The sequence below is a fragment of the Balaenoptera acutorostrata genome, chromosome 7 (genome assembly GCF_949987535.1).
Source record: "Balaenoptera acutorostrata chromosome 7, mBalAcu1.1, whole genome shotgun sequence".
NCBI classification, from domain to species: Eukaryota; Metazoa; Chordata; class Mammalia; order Artiodactyla; family Balaenopteridae; genus Balaenoptera; species Balaenoptera acutorostrata.
Genome location: NC_080070.1, coordinates 59,917,697 through 59,928,615, shown reverse-complemented (window position 1 = coordinate 59,928,615; position 10,919 = coordinate 59,917,697). Strand labels below are relative to the sequence as shown.

Below are 10,919 nucleotides of genomic sequence, written 5' to 3'. Positions count from 1 at the left end.
TAATACCATAGTTTTCTTGGTAATATTCAGGGTAAAGAAAAAGGTATTATCTAGAACACTGAGATAACCAGTTTTCTTTGATCAATTTGCTCATGTCCTAGAAGAAAACAAACAATGTGTCTCCTATCCAGGGATTTATCAATTGCATTAATATTTTCAAAGAACAAACTTTTTGTATGGTTAATTTTTTCCATTATTGGCCATTTTCAGTTTCATTGATTTTTGCTCTGATTTTATTGTTTCTTTTGACTTACTTTGGATTTAACTTTCGTTTTTAGGTTCCTAAGGTAGAAATGCAGATCAGAGTTGTTAAATATTTCTTCATGTCTAATATAAGCATTTAGAACTATAGATGCCTCTCTAAACATTGCTCTAGTTGCATTCTGCATATTTTGATATGAAGTCTTTCATTATTATTCAACTCAAAATATTTTAGATTTTCATTGTGATTTCTTCTTTGACCCCTGTTATTTTGACCCCTGTTACATTATTTTATTTATTTATTTATAAATTTATTTATTTATTTATTTTTGGCTGTGTTGGGTCTTTGTTGCTGCACACGGGCTTTCTCTAGTTGCAGTGAGCGGGGGCTACTCTTTGTTGTGGTGCGTGGGCTTCTCATTGCTTTGGCTTCTCTTGTTGTGGAGCATGGGCTCTAGGCGTGCGGGCTTCAGGAGTTGTGGCATGTGGGCTCAGTAGTTGTGGCTCACGGGCTCTAGAGCACAGGCTCGGTAGTTGTGGCTCACCAGCTTAGTTGCTCTGTGGCGTGTGGGATCTTCTCGGACCAGGACTAGAACCCATGTCCCCTGCCCTGGCAGGTGGATGCTTAACCACTGGGCCACCAGGGAAGTTCCGACCCCTGGTTTATTTAGAAGTATATTAATTTCCAAATAATTGGAGAGTTTCTAGATATTTTTTGTTACTATATTCTGTCTTTAATCAACCTTGTTCAGGTGTTATTTTTGTACCAAAAACTGCACTCAATTCAAGTATACAATTTGATAAGTTTTAACAGATATATAACTCTTAAGATATCACTGCCAGTCCATAGACTGAATATTTCCATCAACCCCTGAATGTCTTCATGCTCCTTTGCAATTCATTACTTTCTCTGCAATAGTAGGTTAAAATGATTTAAAAGATATACCATATAAAAAATAATCAGGGCTTCCCTGGTGGCGCAGTGGTTGAGAATCTGCCTGCTAATGCAGGGGACACGGGTTCGAGCCCTGGTCTGGGAAGATCGCACATGCCGCGGAGCAGCTGGGCCCGTGAGCCACAATTGCTGAGCCTGCGCGTCTGGAGCCTGTGCCCCGCGACGGGAGGGGCCGCGATAGAGAAAGGCCCGCGCACCGCGATGAAGAGCGGTCCCCGCACCGCGATGAAGAGTGGCCCCCGCTTGCCGCAACTGGAGAAAGCCCTCGCACGAACCGAAGACCCAACACAGCCAAAAATAAATAAATAAATAAATAAATAAGAAAATCCTTTAAAAAAAAAAATCAAAAACTTGGAGTGGCTATATTAATATCATATAATGTAGCTATCAAAGCAAGGAAATATTACCCAGGATAAAGAGAGATTTATGATGATCATTCAAATGAACATGGAACATTCTCCAAATAGACCATACTGTGGGTCCTATAACAAATCTCGGCAATTTTTTAAGAATTGACTCATATGAAATAAGAGAAATACAAACTTTGACAATCAGGAGAGGTAGCCTGGCATTTTTTTTTCAAGGAAAAACAGAATAAATTTGTTCAGAGTAAAGTTCTGTTTGTTCTAGAATATTAAAGAACATAGTGAAGGATAAAACTTGAGTGTGTATAGCAAATTGTAGAAGATTTCAGGTAAGTGAATTTTATTTGCAATACTTCAGAATATCTGAATCTGAAAGAAAATAGACAAAATATTTTAAAATTTTGGCAAAGTTTTGCTTAATTTTTTTTTTTTTAATAAATTTATTTATTTATTTATTTATTTTTGGCTGTGTTGGGTCTTTGTTTCTGTGCGAGGGCTTTCTCTAGTTGCTGCGAGCGGGGGCCATTCTTCATCGCGGTGCGCGTGCCTCTCACTGTCGCGGCCTCTCGTTGCGGAGCACAGGCTCCAGACGCGCAGGCTCAGTAGTTGTGGCTCACGGGCTTAGCTGCTCCGCGGTATGTGGGATCTTCCCAGACCAGGGCTCGAACCCGTGTCCCCTGCATTGGCAGGCAGATTCTCAACCACTTCGCCACCAGGGAAGCCCAGTTTTGCTTAATTTTGATGAGTTTGTTTGTAAAGGTATGTTAATATCCTTTACTGCCAAAGACTAAGTTAATGCAGTACTGGAATTCTATTTTCTCCCTGTGAAAATATAAATCAATCTTGAAATATCTAGTCTGCTTTTTTTTTTTTTTTTTTTTAAAGGATTTTCTTATTTATTTATTTATTTATTTATTTATTTATTTTTGGCTGTGTTGGGTCTTCGGTTCGTGCGAGGGCTTTCTCCAGTTGCGGCAAGCGGGGGCCACTCTTCATCGCGGTGCGGGGACCGCTCTTCATCGCGGTGCGCGGGCCTTTCTCTATCGCGGCCCCTCCCGTCGCGGGGCACAGGCTCCAGACGCGCAGGCTCAGCAATTGTGGCTCACGGGCCCAGCTGCTCCGTGGCATGTGGGATCTTCCCAGACCAGGACTCGAACCCGTGTCCCCTGCATTAGCAGGCAGATTCTCAACCACTGCGCCACCAGGGAAGCCCTAGTCTGCTTTTTTAACAAGGGAAATAAGATTATTCTTTACCTTCTGCCTAATCTGCAAGTTTAGCAGAAATTCTGTATACCACTAGAATAAGTTCTTGTAATTTGTGCTGACTTTATTATGTTCTTGATTATCAAAAAAAAAAAGTTTGTCTCTTCAGAACAGCTAAAGTTCCTTACAATTTTGTTACCTTCTTCTATTTTTATTGTAAAATATAATTTTCACTTTGATTTATGTATAGTTAGCCTCTTACTCATCTCTGCTCACAGGTAATTGTGCTCCTGGCTAATCACATAACCAAATCTTTTTTTTTTTTTGGCCACATGGAGCTGCATGTGGGATCTTAGTTCCCCAACCAGGTATGGAACCTGGGCCCTTGGCAGTGAGAGCTCAGAGTCCTAACCATTGGATAGCCAGGGAATTCCCCAAATCTTTTTTGATAATTCTTTATTTTGCTTCCTCAAGATTAGGTCCTAATTCAAAAAAATAAAAATTTTAGGATGTCTTTTTCATTTTTTTTTTATTGTGGTAAAATATATGTAACATAAAGTTTACCATCTTAACCATTTATAACTGTACAGTTCTATAGCATCAGGTACAAAAAGTTACTTCACATTATTGTGCACCCATCACCACCATCCATTGCCAGAACTTTTTCATCTTTCCCAACTGAAACTCCATACCCATTAAACAATGTCTCCCCATTCCTCCTTCCCTCCAGCCCCTGGCAACCATCATTCTACTTTCTGTCTCTATGAATTTGACTACCCTAAGTAGTTAATGGAATCATATAGTAGTTGTCCTACTGTGACTGGTTTATCTCACTTAGAATATCTTCAAGTTTCACTGTGTTGTGTCATGTGTCAGAATTTTCTTCCTTTTTAAGGCTCAATAATATTCCAATGTATGTATATAATTTTGTTTATTCACTCATCCTTCAATGGACACTTGGATTGCTTTCACCTTTTGGCTATTGTGAATAATACTGCTATGAACATGGGTGTACAAATATCTCTCTGAGATCCTGCTTTTAAGTCTGTGGGGTATATACCCAGAAATGGAATTGCTGGATTAAATGGTAATTTTATGTTTAATTTTTTTCTAGGAACTGTTATACCAATTTCCATAGTGGCCACACTATTTTATATTCACGCCAGCAATGCCAAGGGTTCTAGTTTCTCCACATGCTTGTCAACACTTATTTTCTGTTTTTTTGATAATAGCTATCCCAATGGTTATGAAATATGTCACTGTGGTTTTGATTTGCATTTCTCTAATGATTAGTGATCTGAATATTTTTTTCATGTGCTTATTGGCCATTCGTATATCTTCTTTGGAGAACTGTCTATTCAATTCCTTTGTCCATGTTTAAATCTAGTTGTTTATTTATTTTGTTATCAAATAGTAGGAGTTCTTTATATATTCTAGATGTTAACCCCTAATTAGATACATGATTTGCAAGTATTTTCTCCCATTCCATGGGTTTCCCTTTCACTCTCTTGATAGTGTTATTTGAATACACAAATGTTTTAAATTTTGATGTAGTCCAATTTATCTATTTTTTTCTTCTTTTGCCTTTGCTTTTGGTGTTATATCCAAGAAATCATTGCCAAATCCAAACTCATGAAGCTTTTCCCATATGTTTTCTCCCAAATTTTTTTTTTTTTTTGGCTGCGTAGGGTCTTCGTTGCTGCACATGGGCTTTCTCTAGTTGCGGCGAGCAGGGGCTACTGTTCATTGCTGTGTGTGGGCTTCTCATTGTGGTGACTTCTTTTGTTGCGGAGCACGGGCTCTAGGCGCACAGGCTTCAGTAGTTGTGCGTGAGCTTCCGTAGTTGTGGTGCACGGGCTTAGTTGCTCCGTGGCATGTGGGATCTTCCTGGACCAGGGATTGAACCTGTGTCCCCACCTGCACTGGCAGGTGGATTCTCAACCACTGTGCCACCAGGGAAGTCCAGTATTAGCTCTTATGTTTAGGTCTTTGATTCACTTTAAGTTAATCTTTTGTATATGGTGTAAGGTAAGAGTTCAACTTCATTCTTTTGCATGTGAATATTCAGTTTTCCTGGCACCGTTTGCTGAAAAAATATGTAACACTTTACAAATTTCCATGTCATACTTGTGCAGGGGCCATGCTAATCTTCTCTATATCATTCCAGTTTTAGTTTATGTGTTGCCAAAATGAGCATTAGATGTCTTTCAAAATTAAAATTATATTTGGGATTTCTCAAGGAGCCCCTGGAAAATCACAGTGATTTACACATTTATCTTATAAAAAGAGATGCCAGAAATATTTTAGGTTACTTTGATATACTTTATACTCTTGAACTAGCTCATTACTATATAAGGAGTTCATGAGAATTATCAAATGAAAAGATAATTTTGTACAGATTAAATGTTATTCATATAAAATATTATGAGATTGTACATTGTGCACAATAAATTGACAGGGTCAAGAGATTTGTTGATGCCTTCGTTGTCCATGATGTAATCTAATCCAAGGAAATATATTAATAAAATTCTTATCTATTATACCATAATGGAAAAGTTTACTCTTTTCAGTTTTGATACTGTTAGTCACTGTAATAAGTCAATCTCATCAATTTAGTTATACTATGAAGCAGGCAGTTCTGCTTCCTCAGTGGTTATAATACAAAACTATTCTTAACCAAATCCAGGAGCTATAGCACTCAAATAGTTCTTCAAGAGAAGGACTTCAAAAACTTATGTTAAAATGAGAAAACATAATGTGTAAGCCATGTGTTGTAAAATTACTATAAACTACTATACCCCGAAGGCAATTATTTTATTTTGGAAAGATCTTCAGAAATAGCCTGAAAACACTGCTTTGGCTTTGTCAATTAAAAAAAAAAAAATAACAAATCAATTGAGTTTTTGAAGAGTATGTTAAAACTGCAAAGTCATTTTTTGCTCTTTTTGATGTATAACATTTAGTTATACATTAATATATTTTAAAACATATATTCAGTCCCAAATAAAGCCTATTTCATTTTAAATATTATTTTTGGCATAGTAGGCTTTGTCTTACATAATTCAAGGAAATTAAGCACCTTTGTTTTTTACTCTTTCCAATAGGAAAGAGTCTAAATTTATGCTTATATATTTAAAAAATGACCAAATATTAAAATTTTAAATATTTTTAAATATTAAAATTATTACTTTAAATGAATATTGTATTGTGTTCTTTGTTGATGTGCAAAATAAAATATTTATATAAATTATTAAATTTACTTTTTTATTGTATACCATACAAAAATGGATAAAATGTTTTTTTTAAAACTTGGGGAGTTCATAAGTAAAACATTAGAAAATGTTAGGCTATCTACTTTATAGAAAATTTTCGTAATAAAAACTAATAATACATCTATGTTAGTGAAAAAAGTTAACCCACAATTTTATAAAAAAACTCAATGAAAAGGGAAATGTTTCTAATCGATAATATACATAAATCCTAATTGTGTCTAGGCATTCATAAGATTTATATCAGTGGAAAGTACCATTTAAAAAATGTTGTAGCTGCTTGTATAGTGAAGCCACTCAAGATGGCTGTTGTTTGTTTTTTTGGCCACGCCGAAGGGCTTGCAGGATCTCAGTTCCCAGACCAGGGATTGAACCCGGGGCCACACAGTGTAACCATTACACTGGACCTCCAGGGAACTCCCACGATGGCTGTTCTCTTGCTCTCTGTACATCCCCTGCTCGACCAAGTGCCTGCTTCACCTATACCCTACTCACATGACTGACCTTCCTACGAACTTGCCCCAGGCCCCAGCTACTGATTTCTAGCTTTAATTAGAACTCTCCACTATGCTTTTCAGAGGGAAGGTCAGGGGTGTACCCCTCTGCTTGTTTCCCTGGTAACCTGTGAGCCCACCTGATGTCAATTCCCTCTGTGATGGGTAACCTCCCCCTGCCTCTGGGAGCGAAGACTGCCAGCATGTTCTCCTGCCTCACACGGTGGGGTGTTGCTCCAGGACCTTGCTTCAGACATGTAAGATCCCCTTGTCCGGTAAGTCATTGATGTTTCTGTTACTCTGTTTCTGTCCCTGCTCTGGGCTTATTCTTTGGTCCTGAGGCTGGGCAAGGCGTTGTAGGCCTGCGCGGTGCAGCCCAACAATTGGCGGAGCCTCCAGGTGACCCAGGAAACTCCCCGTGAACACTGAGATGTCCGGAAATAAGGATGGGGGATGGGAGGTTTCAGGGGCCGTCCACTGGCACGTAGTTGCAGGTGTGATCCCGGGGTGTCCGCCCACTAGTATGTGGGGCGCTCTGGTGACTGTCCTTGATGAATGGGAGCCGCCAGGAGAGTACTGAGAACTCACAGACACCCCAAGGCTGTTGCGGAGAAATTAGCTGCCATTCTGGTGGGGAAAAAAGAAGTTAGAGCCAATAAGGCGGTGGCCGCAGCTGTGGGCTGGCAGTTGCTTTTTGTATTAAGAAAGGCCGCAGAGGCTGAGCTACCAATTGAGGCGAAGGTTAACTTGAAAGGTGATTCCTGTTCCTCTGAAAGTGAGGCATGTGAATGTGAGTGAATGATATTGATATGTATTATTGTTTATTACTGTTATTTCTTTCAACTGAATTGGCTTATTTAGAAACTGGAAAAAAAATCACTGAAACTGGCCAAGATGGGAATCTTTTGACATTCTAAAACTGGTTTTTGCATACGCCATTAGAGGAAGTTAGCTTTCTAGAAGGAATTGGTATTTCTGTTCTTGTGCTTTTGAGATGTAAATGATCTACTTGGGTTCTCAGGAACTTTAACCATATGTGATCTTTAAGAGTGCAGGAAAAAAAAAGAGGCCTTTTAAAACTGTTTAGAAACAATTATGTTTTGGGAATGTCTATGTAAAACAGTCTCTCCAGATTTTGGTAACTTGCAACTGAACTAAGTTAAATGAAGAGAATTCATTGATTATCTGGATAGTCATTTCAAATAGGGTAAAATACTGGAACAGTAATTGCTGGGCGGGTCTAAGTTTACCTACTTTTGCCTTAGGAGAGGAAGACTAAAGCCTAAGTTTTCCTGCTGGTATGACAAACAGTTCACAATTACTTGCTTGTTGCTTTTTGCCAGAGATTAAGGGTTTAGTTGTTGTTGCTGTTGTTTTTCCAGCTTTACTGAGATATAATTGATATATAGTATTGTATACATTTAAGGTGAACGTGTTTATTTGATACATTTATATATTGAAAATGATTACCACCATAGCTAACACCCCCATCTTGTCACATAATTACCAATTTCTTTTTGTGGTGTGTACATTTAAGATCTACTCTCTTCGCAACTTTAGGTATATAATACGGTATTATTAACTATAATCACTGTGCTGTACACTGGATCCCAGAACTTACTAGTCTTACAACCGAAAGTTTGTAACTTTTAGTGGCTATATATTTTTAAAATTTTATTTTATTGAAGTATAGTTAATTGACAAGGTTGTGCTAATTTCTGCTGCAGAGCAAAGTGATTCAGTAATGCATATATACATTCTTTTTCATATTCTTTTCCATTATAGTTTTTTACAGGATATTGAATATAGTTCACTATGCTATACAGTAGGACCTTGTTGTTTATCCCTTCTAGCTGTAAGAGTTTGCATCTGCTAATCCCAAACTCCCAATCCTTCCCTCCCTGGATCCCCTCCCCTTTGGCAACCACAAGTCTGTTCTCTGTATCCGTGAGTCTGTTTCTGTTTCATGGACAGGTTCATCTGTGTCATATTTTAGATTCCACATAGAAGTGATATCATACAGTATTTGTCTTTCTCTTTCTGATTTACTTCACTTAGTATGATAATCTCTAGGTCCATCTGTGTTGCTGCAAATGGAATTATTTCATTCTTTTTTATGGCTGAGTAGTATTCCATTGTATATATATACCACATCTTTATCCATTCATCTGTCGATGGACATTTAGGTTGTTTCTGTGTCCTGGCTATTGTAAATAGTGCTGCTTTGAACATAGGGGTGCATGTATCATTTCAAATTATAATTTTGTCCGGATATGTGCCCAGGAGTGGGATTGCTGGTTCATATGGCAACTCCTTTTAGTTTTGTGAGGAACCTGCATACTGTTCTCCTTAGTGGCTGCACCAATTTACATTCCTACCAACAGTGTAGGGGGGTTCCTTTTTCTCCACACCCTCTCCATTGTTTGTTATTTGTAGACTTCTCAATGATGGCCATTCTGACCAGTATGAGGTGTTACCTCATTGTAGTTTTGATGTGCATTTCTCTAATAATTACCTATGTTGAGCTTATTTTCATGTGCCTTTTGCCCATCTGTATGTCTTCTTTGGAGAAGAATTTAGGTATTCTGCCCATTTTTCGATTGGGTTGTTTTTTTTTTTTTGTTATTGAGTTATATCAGCTGTTTGTATATTTTGGAAATTAATCCCTTGTCAGTCACATTATTTGCAAATATTTTCTCCCAGTACATAGGTTGTCTTTTCATTTTGTTTATGGTTTCCTTTGCTGTGCAAAAGCTTATAAGTTTGATTAGGTTCCATTTGTTTATTTTTGCTTTTATTTCTGTTGCCTTGGGAAACTGACCTGACCTAAGAAGACGTTGGTGCAATTTATGTCAGAGGATGTTTTGCCTATGTTCTCTTCTAGGAGTTTTATGGTGTCATGTCTTGTTTTTAAGTCTTTAAGCTATTTTCAGTTTATTTTTTTATATGATGTGAGGGTGTGTTCTAACTTCATTGATTTACATGTGGCTGTTCAAATTTCCCAACACCACTTGCTGAAGAGACTGTCTTTTCCCCATTGTTTATTCTTGCATGCTTTGTCAAAGATTAATTGACCTTAGGTGTGTGGGTTTATTTCTGTGCTCTCTATGCTGTTCCATTGATCCATATGTCTGTTTTTGTGCCAATACCATGCTGTTTTGATTACTGTAGCTTTGTGCTATTGTCTGAAGTCTGGGAGGGTTATGCCTCCAGCTTTGTTCTTTTTCCTCAAGATTTCTTTGGCAATTCTGGGTCTTTTATGGTTCCATATAAATTTTAGGATTATTTGTTCCAGTTCTGTGAAAAATGTCATGAGTAGTTTAAAGGAATAGCATTAAATCTGTAGATTGCTTTGGGTAGTATGGCCATTTTAACAATATTAATTCTTCCAATCAAAAAACATGGGGGGGCTTCCCTGGTGGCGCAGTGGTTGAGAGTCTGCCTGCCAATGCAGGGGACACGGGTTCGAGCCCTGGTCCAGGAAGATCCCACATGCCGCGGAGCAACTAGGCCCGTGAGCCACAACTACTGAGTCTGTGCGTCTGGAGCCTGTGCTCCGCAACAAGAGAGGCCACGACAGTGAAAGGCCCACGCACCGCGATGAAGAGTGGCCCCCGCTTGCTGCAACTAGAGAAAGTGCTCGCACAGAAACGAAGACCCAACACAGTCAAAAATAAATAAATAAATAAATAAAAATAAATAAAAATAAAGGAATTCCTTTAAAAAGAAAATAAATAAAAAAAGAAAAAAGAAAAAACACCTTTCAATTCAATTTAAAAAACAAAAACAAAAAAAAACATGGGATATCTTTCCATTTCTTTAAATCATCTTCATTTTCTTTATTAAAGTCTTATAGTTCTCAGCATATGTCTTTCACCTCCTTGGTCAGGTTTATTCCTAAATATTTTATTTTATTTTTGATGTGATTTTAAAAGGTAATTTTTTTTTTACATTCCCTTTCTGATATTTCATTGTTAGTGTAGAAAAATGCAACTAATTTCTGTATGTTAATCTTGTATCCTTCTACCTTGCTGAATTCATTTATCAGTTGTAGTAGTTTTTGTGTGGAGTATTTAGGGTTTTCTATATATAATATGATGCTATCTGCATATAATGACAATTTTACCCCTTCCCTTCCAATTTAGATACCTTTTCTTTCTTTCTTTCTTTTTTTTTTTCTTTTTTGTCTGATTGCTGTGGCTAGGACTTCCAATACTATGTTGAATAGAAGCGGTGAGAATGGTCATCCTTGTCTTATTCCAGATTTTAGCAGGAAGGCTTTCAGCTTTTCACTGTTGAGTATTATATTGGCTCTGGGTTTGTGAAAACCAGGGATGACCTTACCTTCCTTATAACACTGCTGCCATTAACTCCCTCTCCATTGATCCAGTATGCGCTTGGCTCCAAAATTTGCCCACATCCTGGCGAATGA

At 37.8% G+C, this 10,919-nt stretch overlaps 1 non-coding gene across 1 annotated transcript; it reads right to left on the bottom strand.

The window, feature by feature from the left end:
* Positions 1 to 4,814: 4,814 nt before the first annotated feature.
* On the bottom strand, positions 4,815 to 4,921 carry LOC114235723 (U6 spliceosomal RNA). The gene has a single exon (XR_003621832.2). It is a non-coding gene; the product is annotated as a U6 spliceosomal RNA (small nuclear RNA).
* Between the last annotated feature and the right edge of the window lie 5,998 nt (positions 4,922 to 10,919).